This window comes from Thermobia domestica, chromosome 4, assembly GCF_964235325.1.
Source record: "Thermobia domestica chromosome 4, izTheDome1.hap1.1, whole genome shotgun sequence".
Classification (NCBI taxonomy): domain Eukaryota; kingdom Metazoa; phylum Arthropoda; class Insecta; order Zygentoma; family Lepismatidae; genus Thermobia; species Thermobia domestica.
The window spans coordinates 183,506,564-183,516,395 of NC_137457.1; the positions used below are offsets into that span (position 1 = coordinate 183,506,564).

At 33.6% G+C, this 9,832-nt stretch overlaps 1 pseudogene; it reads right to left on the reverse strand.

The window, feature by feature from the left end:
* Positions 1 to 2,054: 2,054 nt before the first annotated feature.
* On the reverse strand, positions 2,055 to 4,045 carry LOC145682963 (NADH-ubiquinone oxidoreductase chain 4 pseudogene; annotated as a pseudogene).
* Positions 4,046 to 9,832: the final 5,787 nt, after the last annotated feature.

Below are 9,832 nucleotides of genomic sequence, written 5' to 3' on the forward strand. Positions count from 1 at the left end.
AATAAAAAATTCTCCTAGACATGAAAATGAGCGTCAGATTAATGACAAATGTCACATATTAATATTCTAATGCTTAACGCATGTGCATACGGGGCGACGCTCCACCTTTCCAAAGGTCGTATCAAAATGCGCGATAAATATCCTTAGCATGGATTTATGGGTACAAGGTAGATGTCTTATGTATGATACTTTATTAATATTGCAGAAGAAAATGTGATTTTTAAAATCTCAAATCTACTGTAAATAATTATCTTCTATCACTGTAACAGATTATGGATACAGCTTTGTTATTATGGTCTCATTGGAATATAATCAGAGAAATTGCATTTGTTAAAATCAAACGGGACTCTTGTTATAGCACAAGATGACGCACAAGCATAATAAACGTATTTTCTGCACACTTAAGCAAAATGTGCTTGAAATTACAGCGGTGATTTTAGCAGATATTTATTCGCAGACACGAAATTTATAGGGTCGAAAGTATGCATTCCTAAAATTATACTACCACGCGATTTCTCGTACAGAGTAACAAAGACCTCACCTTTTTCATTTAATGTTAATATAAAGTGGTCACGTACAATATAATTAAAATATGTACCTGAAAAGATAATAATTTATCCAAAAAATGAGCAAAATACTCCCCCAAGAAAGCAGTATAACTCTAAGTGAAAACATAAAATCTAACAAAATAAGAATTTTATGTTCCTCTGAATGGTTTCCACGTTCATGAATATTCATACAAAGTGGGTCATGTATTATACAATTACCACATGTACCTGCAAGGAAACAAATTACTCCGAAAAAGATAAGGAAAAACTCCCTACAAAAACCTATATAACTTTAAGTGCCAAGCTAACATGTAGTAAAATCAGAATTTTATATTCATCTGGAGGGTCCCTGGTTTGAATTAATATTCATATAAAAGTGGGCCATGTATTATATAATTACCATATGTAAACTCGCGTCACAAATGATTATCGCATATCTACAACTTCTTCTTTTAAGAATATATTTGATAATAATTTTGGAAGGTACTTTTAATACTAACGCTATGTGTATAATCGGATAATGTATTTTTGTGGTAAATTTAACAGGAAACGATTTCTAAACACGAAGGTTAGAATAAGTAAAACAACATGTTGCTAAATGGGCAAGAAAATGTTATTTTCGTTTTATAGTTGTCATGGCGAGATACGAATTTCTACGAGTAAAATATCCAAATACTTCCTCCAAAAAGCTATATAACCTTAAGGTCAAACTTCAAATCTAACAACATGAGAAATTTATACTCATGTGAAGTTTACTTACTACCACTTAATATTCATATAAAAGATGGCCATTTATCTAATTACTGTAATGCTCTTAACATGAATTGGAGCCCGCCCAGTCGAAGATCCCCATATCCTAACAGGCCAAATTCTAACAGTTCTCTACTTTGCTTATTTTCTATTTGTCCCATACCTCTCCACTCTATGAGATTCTTTATTATATAAACCCTAGTTCTTTGGCTGAGGATAAGCATATGTTTTGAAAACATACAACAGAGTAAAGGTCCAAGAACTTATTCTTAATTTAATACACTTACATTAATAAAGAAACAAAAAGAAGCTATAACCCCTAAAAATAAAAGTGAATTAGGAGATAAAGGCAAAAACACTTTCAAGCAAGATATTTTAGCTTATCATATCGAAATCGAGGTAAAGACCTCGCACTCAGATAAATGCAAAAGAAATAAATACTACCTTGCAAAAAAATAAAATAGAAAAAATATTATAACTTAAAAACAAAACACTAAATAAAGCTCTTATAAATAAGATACTAGCATACTCGGCCATATTAAAAGAAATAACTTCTCACTCAATAAATACACTATATATATTAATTAAAAAAAATTCAAGCCCATCACAAATAAGAAAATACTCATTATATTAAAAAAACAAATTTAGTGACACAAATTGAAAAAGGTCAAACCACGACCTGAGGGTAATCAAACCTTCTTTAGCATAACAAACTAAAATTTTCCTTCTTTAGCATCACTACTCAAGCAACTACAATCATAAAAACCTCGGCCCTGCAAAAAAGATTAATAAATTTAAAGGCAATCAATGTAATATTAATAATAGATATTCTCGTACACTGCCTCCTCAACAAGAATACAAATTACAATAAGGCATGCCGTGTTGCGTATATGAATAAAGATACAAGCTATATGCAGCTCTGAAAAAAGAAAGCAAGGTTAATCCTAACATACTCAGCCATGATCAACCAACAACTCTATTTAATAGACTAATTTCTCCTAATAAATTTAATGTAGGAGGTGCTGCTATATTAGCAATTCTTAATAAAAACCACCACAACGCCATATTTGGCATAAGAGATAATATACCCCGGTTAATTAATAATCTTCGGCTCCCTAGACGTTCATAAGAAATATTTGCAAGACAGAATAGCCCCCAAGAACACAGGCCATGTGCAATCATTAACGTAAGAGCACCTCTAAATCCCCATAGTCCTATTGTTAGTAACCCTATGAGTACGAAGCCTATATGAGCTACAGAGGAATAAGCAATCAAAGACTTTACATCAACCTGCCGTAAACATACTAATCTAACCGATCAAATACATACAACACTAATACTAAATCAAATTAAATTTATATTTACAGCTACATTTTCCATAAAATACATATGGAAAATACCGTAGCGTAAAAATACATATAGAGTATACGTAATAAACCGTAGCCTCCTAGCTTCAATAACACTCCCGCCGAATTTATCGAACCTCTGACAGAAGCCTCAACATGTGCCTTAGGTAACCAAAGATGAACTAAAAACATAGGTATTTTAATTAAAAAAGCAACAACTAAAGTAAAATATCATATATAGTATGTTATACCAAGATCTATTACACTTCTCATATTAACCATCAATAAACTGCCCTTGATATATTCTAAATAAAAAATGCCAACTAAAAGTGGCAATGAAGCAAATACAGTATAGAGCAATAAATATATTCCCGCCCTCACACTCTCGGGTCGATATCCTCAACCCAAAATAAAAAATAATGTAGGAATTAACGAGCCCTCAAAAAAAAACATAAATAATCTAGAAGAAGAAAATCTTAGATAAAGTAATACAAGCAACATTAAAACTAAACTAATAAAACTCGTATTATAAAATGAACTATTCAAGACGCCTTCACTAGCCATAATTATAAGTATAATAATCCAAATACTAAGCAAAATTAACGAATATCTCAAACCATCTCTTCATAAATAATAGCCCACATCTCACGGAATTAGTCGTATACTATTTCCTATTATAAATAAAAAACAAACTCTAATTAGAGAAAACTGAAGAACTCATCATAATTTAAAATTAAATCCTAAGGTGATTAAAAGCAACATAAACATTAAATATTTCAACATCATAGTACAACTAAAGAATTCAAATAATCCCCGCATGAGTTCGAACAATAGATACTAAAATTGATAGACCTAAACTACCATCGCAAACTCTAAAAGTTAAAAATAATAAACAAAAATAGCTCTCAGCATACAAGCTACAAGAATAAGATAATAGAAAAAACTTATCAATACAATAAATTCAAGTCTTAACAAAACCATCAACAAGTGTTTACGTTGGATAACAAAGAAAGTCATACCTGAAATAACTAAAAAGACAGGAAAACAAAATAAATAATATTTTCATAAGCTTTTATAGTTTAATCAAAAAGGTTGGTCTTGTAAACCATTAATGAATCATATTCTAAAGACATCACGAGAAAGTAGAAACTAATCTTACATCACCCTCTTTTCAAAATTGCTAATAATGCCTTAGTTGAACTACCCGCGCCAATTAATATCTCATATTGATGAAACTTCGGATCTCTACTTGGCCTATGCTTAATTATTCAAATTGCTACTGTCTATTTTTAGCGATACACTATGTATCAAGAATTGAATTAGCCTTTAATAGAGTAATTCTCATCTGTCGAGATGTGAATTATTGTTGACTCTTACGTACCTTACATGCCAACGGCGCATTCTTCTTCTTCATTTGCCTTTACTTACACGTTGGTCGAGGTATATGTTATGGCTCTTACCCCTACCTTCACTCCTGAAGAGTAGGAGTTGCCATTCTACTTTTAGTTATAGCAACAGCTTTTGTCGGATACGTCTTACTATGAGGTCAAATGTCTTTCTGAGGGGCAACAGTTATTAGAAACCCATTTCAGCTATTCTCTACTTAGGGACAATATTAGTACAATTAATTTGAGGAGGATTCGCCGTAGACAATGCCACCCTAAACCGATTCTTTTTCTTCCACTTCTTCTTACCTTTATTGTTGCTGCTATATCAATAGTACATCTACTAGTCCTCCACCAGACAGGCTGTAATAACCCTATAGGCCTTAACAGAAATCAGGATAAAATCCCCTTCCACCCTTCTTTCTCAACAACGATGCCATTGGATTTTTAATAATAATAACAGCTTTAATACTACTTACTCTGTGGAATCCTTATATATGAGGAGACCCTGAAAATTTCACTCCCGCCAACCCCCTAGTAACACCTGTACACATTCAACCAGAATGGTAGTAATAATTTGCTTATGTTATTCTCCGTTCCATTCCTAATAAATTAGGAGGAGTTATTGCCTTAGTAATATCAATCCTCATTTTAATAATTATACCACTCTTTCACACTAGAAAAATATGAGGCCTACAGTTCTATCCTATTAATCAAATTATGTTTTGAGTTATAGTCGGCACAGTAATCCTCCTAACATGAATTGGAGCCCACCCAGTCGAAGATCCTTATATCCTAACAGGCCAAATTCTAACAGTTATCTACTTTGCTTATTTTCTATTTGTCCCATACCTCTCCACTCTATGAGATTATTTATTAAATAAACCTTAGTTCTTTGGCCGAGGATAAGCATATGTTCTGAAAACATACAACAGAGCAAAGCTCTAAGGACTTATTCTTAATTTAATACACTTAAATTAATAAAGAAACAAAAAGAAGGTAATTCCCTTCCCTAAAAATAAAAGGTAATTAAGAGATAAAGGCAAAATACACTTTCATGCAAGATATATTAGCTTATCATATCGAAATCAAGGTAAAGTACCCCGCACCCAGATAAATGCAAAAGAAATAAATACTACCTTGCTAAAAAATAAAATAGAAAAAATATCATAACCTAAAAACAAAACACTAAATAAATCTCTTATAAATAAGTTACTAGCATACTGGGCCATAAAAATAAGAGCAAATCCTCCCGCTCTATATTCAATATTAAATCCTGAGACAAGTTCTGATTCTTCTTCTGCGAAATCAAAAGGAGTACATTTAGTGGAAACACGCCCTCAATGCTTTTGCTCCGTTTAAGAGTTGTTGGAATTTAAATATTTGACTTTGACCTCGATTTTAAGTACTTTTGAGAAGTCCAGGACTTAGTGTCCTATTATTAAATGTTAAAATCGTTACTACGTTGTTCCTTTTACGAGTTATTGGAGTTTAATTATTTGACCTTTGACGTCAATGGCTAATACTTTTGGAACATGTAGCAATTGATGATCCACTTCTAAATGTGGAGATATCACCCCAATACGTTGCTCTGTTTACGAGTCATTCGAGTTTAAAAATTTCACATTTGACTTCGATCGTCAGTACTTTTGGGACATATAGCAGTTCACCACCTGTTACTAAATGTGGAAACAACGCCTAAATATGTGGCTCCTTTTACAGTTATTCGAGTTTAAATATTTGGCATTTAACAACGAAGGTCTGAAATTTTGGGACATGGAGAAGTTGATGACCTGTTACTAAACGTGTAAACACACCCTCAATATGTTGCTCTGTCTACGAACTATTGGGGTTGATATATTTGGCCTTTGACCTCGATGGGCAGTACTCTAGGGCATTCAGTTGATGACTTATTACTAAATGTAAACAAACCATCAAAACAATATTTCGTTTACGAGTTATTCGGGTTTAAATATTTGACTTTGTCCTGGATTTTAAGTATAGTTTGGCCATACAGCACTTGGTGACCTACTCTTATATGTGAAAACAGCACCTCAATAAGTTGCTCAGTTTACGAGTTATTCGAGTTTAAATATTTCACCTTTGGTTTCGATGTCAGTAGTTTTGGGACATATAGCAGTTCACCACCTGTTACTATATGTGGAAACAACGCATAAATATGTGGCTCCTTTTACAGTTATTCGAGTTTAAATATTTGGCATTTTATGACGGTCAGAAAATTTGGCACATGGGCCATCGAGGTCAAAGGTCAACTGTTAGAACCACATTAAATCGTGAAAGGAGCAACGTAGTGAGGTGCCGTTTATCATTTAATAGTACTGCCAAATACATACCGTCAATACATTATTACGTTTACGATTTATACGGGTTTAAATAATTGACTTTCAAGTTTAAGTACTTTTGAGACACGCAGTACTTCGTACCTACTCTCAAATTTGAAAAAAGCAACTCAGTATGTAGTTAAATTTACGGGTTTTTCGAGTTCAAATATTTCACTTTTGATTTAGATGGTCAGTACTTTTGGGAAATGTTTATTTTGTCGACCTGTTGCAAAAATGTAGAAACAACACCTCAATATATATTTCCCATTTCAGTTATTCGAGTTTAATTATTTGACCTTCGACTTCGTTGGTCAGTACTTTTGGGAAAATCAGTATTGGATGTCCTATTACCAAATGTGGATACACGCCCTCAATTCGTTGCTACGTCAGCGAGTTATTAGGGATTAAATATTAGAACTTTAACCTCTACGATCAGTACTTTTGGACATTCAGTAGTTGACGACCTACTACTAAATGTGGAAACAAGCCCTTAATACGTTGTTCCGTTTAAGAGTTATTCGTGTTTAAATATTTGCCTTCTCATCGATGGTCAGAACTTTTGGAACATGTAGCAGTGATAAACTTTTATTAAATGTGAGAACAGCATCTATCCGTTGTTTCGTTTACGAGTTATTTGGGTTCAAATATTTGGCCTTTGAGCTCGATGGACAGGCCTTTGGGATCGTGTAGTAATTGAGGACCGATTATCAAATGAGGAGACGGCAACTCAATACGTTGTCCTGTTTAGGAGTTATTCGGATTAAAAATATTTAAATTGACCTCGATGATCTGCACTTTTTGGCCGTGAAGCACTTATTGACCTACTCTCAAATGTAAAACATCACCTCAATACGCTGTTCCTTTTAAGAGTTATTGGGGTTTAAATATTTTTACCTTTGGCGTAAATGGACAATACATTTGGAACGTGTTGCAAGTGATGAGCCATTACCAAATGTGATAAAATCCCTGAATAAGTTGCTCCATTTCCGAGTTATTCGTGTTTAAACATTTGACTCTTGAAATCGATGACCAGTAAATTTGGAACACGTAGTAGTTGATGACTGGCTGCAAAATGTGGAACCACGAGCTAGATACGTTGTTCTGCTTATGAGTTACTCGGGTTTAAATATTTGACTTTGACATGGATGGACAGTACTTTTGGAACATGTAGTTTTTAACATGTTACTAAATGTGCAAACAGCACCCTCAATACTGAATTCCGTTTACGACTTATTCGGGTTTAATATTTGACTTTTAATATTTAAGTAATTTTAGGCCATGCGGTACTTGATGACCTACTGTTAAATGCGAACACAGCACCTCAATTGGTTGGTCAGTTTACGAGTTATTCGAGTTTAGATATTTTACTTTTGACTTCGTTGATCAATATTTTGGGACATGTAGTATTTGACGATCTGTTACTAAATATAGAAACAACCCCTCAATATATATTTCCCATTTTAGTTATTCGAGTTTAGTTATTTGACCTTTGAAATCGGTTTTCAGTTGTTTTGGGACAATCAGTATTCGATGTGATATTACTAAATGTGGAAACACGCCCTCAATACTTTGCTCCATCAACTAGTTATTCGGGATTAAATATTTGAATTTTGAAATCGATGGAAAGTACTTTTGGATCATGTATTAGTTGTTAACATGACACTAGATGTGGAAACAGCACCTCAATACGTTGCACCGTTTACGATTTTTGTTTTTCAAATATTTGATTTTGACCTGGATTTTAAATATATTTTGTCCATGCGATACTTGTTGACCTACTCTTAAATATGAAAAGAACACCTCAATAGGTTGCTCAGTTTACGAATTATTCGAGTTTAAATATTTTACTTTTGATTTCGTTGGTCAATAGTTTGGGATATGTAGTATTTGACGACCTGTTAGTAAAGATAGAAACAACATATGAGTATAAATTTCCCATTTCAGTTATTCGAGTTTAGTAATTTGCCTTTTGACCTCGGTTTTTAGATCTTTTGGGACAATCACTATTCGATATAATATGACTAAATGTGGAAACACCCTTCAATACCTTACTCCGTCAACTAGTTATTCGGGATTAAATATTTGACCTTGGAAATCGATGGAAAGTACCTTTGGGCCATGCAGTAATCGGTGACATACAACTAAATGTTAAAACTGCGCACACCTACGTTGCACATTTTATGGTTTATTCGGGATTCAATATTTGGCCTTTGACATCAATTGCCAGTACTTTCAGAACATGTAGCAATTTATCATCGATTACTAAATGTGAAAACTTCACACCAATAGAATGCTCCGTTTACAAGTAATTCGAGTTTAAATATTTCAAATTTGACTTTGATATCAGTATTTTTGGGACATGTAGTAGTTTACGACCTGTTACTTAATGTGGAAACAACATCTAAATATGGGTCTCACTTTACAGTTATTCAAGTTTAAATTTTTGCCCTTTGACGTTGAAGGGCAGAACATTTCGGATATGTAGTAGTTTGCAACCTGTTACTAAATGTGGAAAAAACCTCAATATGTTTTTCCCCTTTACAGTTATTCGACTTTAATTATTTGATGTTCTCCTCGGTGGTAAGTATTTTTGGGACAATCGGTATTTTCTGTCCTACAACTAAATGTGGAAACATGACCTCAATACGTTCCTCAATCTACGAGTTATTTGTCTTTTAACATTGACCTTCGCCTTCAATAGTCAGTACTTTTGGACATTCAGTAGTCGATGACCTATTACTAAATGTGAAAACAAGCCTCCAATTATTTTGCTGCTTACGAGTTATTCCCGTTTAAATATTTGACTTTGATATCGATGAGTAGTACTTTGGAACATGTATTGTTGACAAACAGTTACTAAATGTGAAAACAGCACCTTACAATGTTGGTGAATTTAAGAGTTATTCGGGTTTAAATATCACCCCGACCTTTGACCCCGATGGATACGCCTTTCTGATCATGCAGTAATAAATGACCCATTAGTAAATGAGGATACAGCAACTCAGTACGTTGTTCTGTTCACGAGTTACTCGAATTTATATACTTGACCTTTGAACTCGTTGGCCAGTAATTTTCGGCCGTGCAGTACTTGAAGAAAACCTCTTAAATGTGAACACATCACCTTATCCGTTGCTCCGTTTATCAGTTATTGGGGTTTAAATATTTGACGTTTGAAGTCGATGGCCAATACTTTTGGACATTCAGTAGTTGATGACCTATTACTAAATGCGGAAACAGGCACTCAATACGTTGTTTCGTTTATGAGTTATTTGGGTGTAAATATTTGACCTTTGAGGTCGATGGAGAGGCCTTTGGGATCATGCAGTAATTAATGACCCATTAGCAAATGATGAGACAGCACCTCAATAAGTTGTCCCGTTTACGAGTTATTCGGATTAAAAATATTTAAATGTGACCTCGATGGTCAGTAATTTTGGGCCGTGATGTACTTGATGATCTAC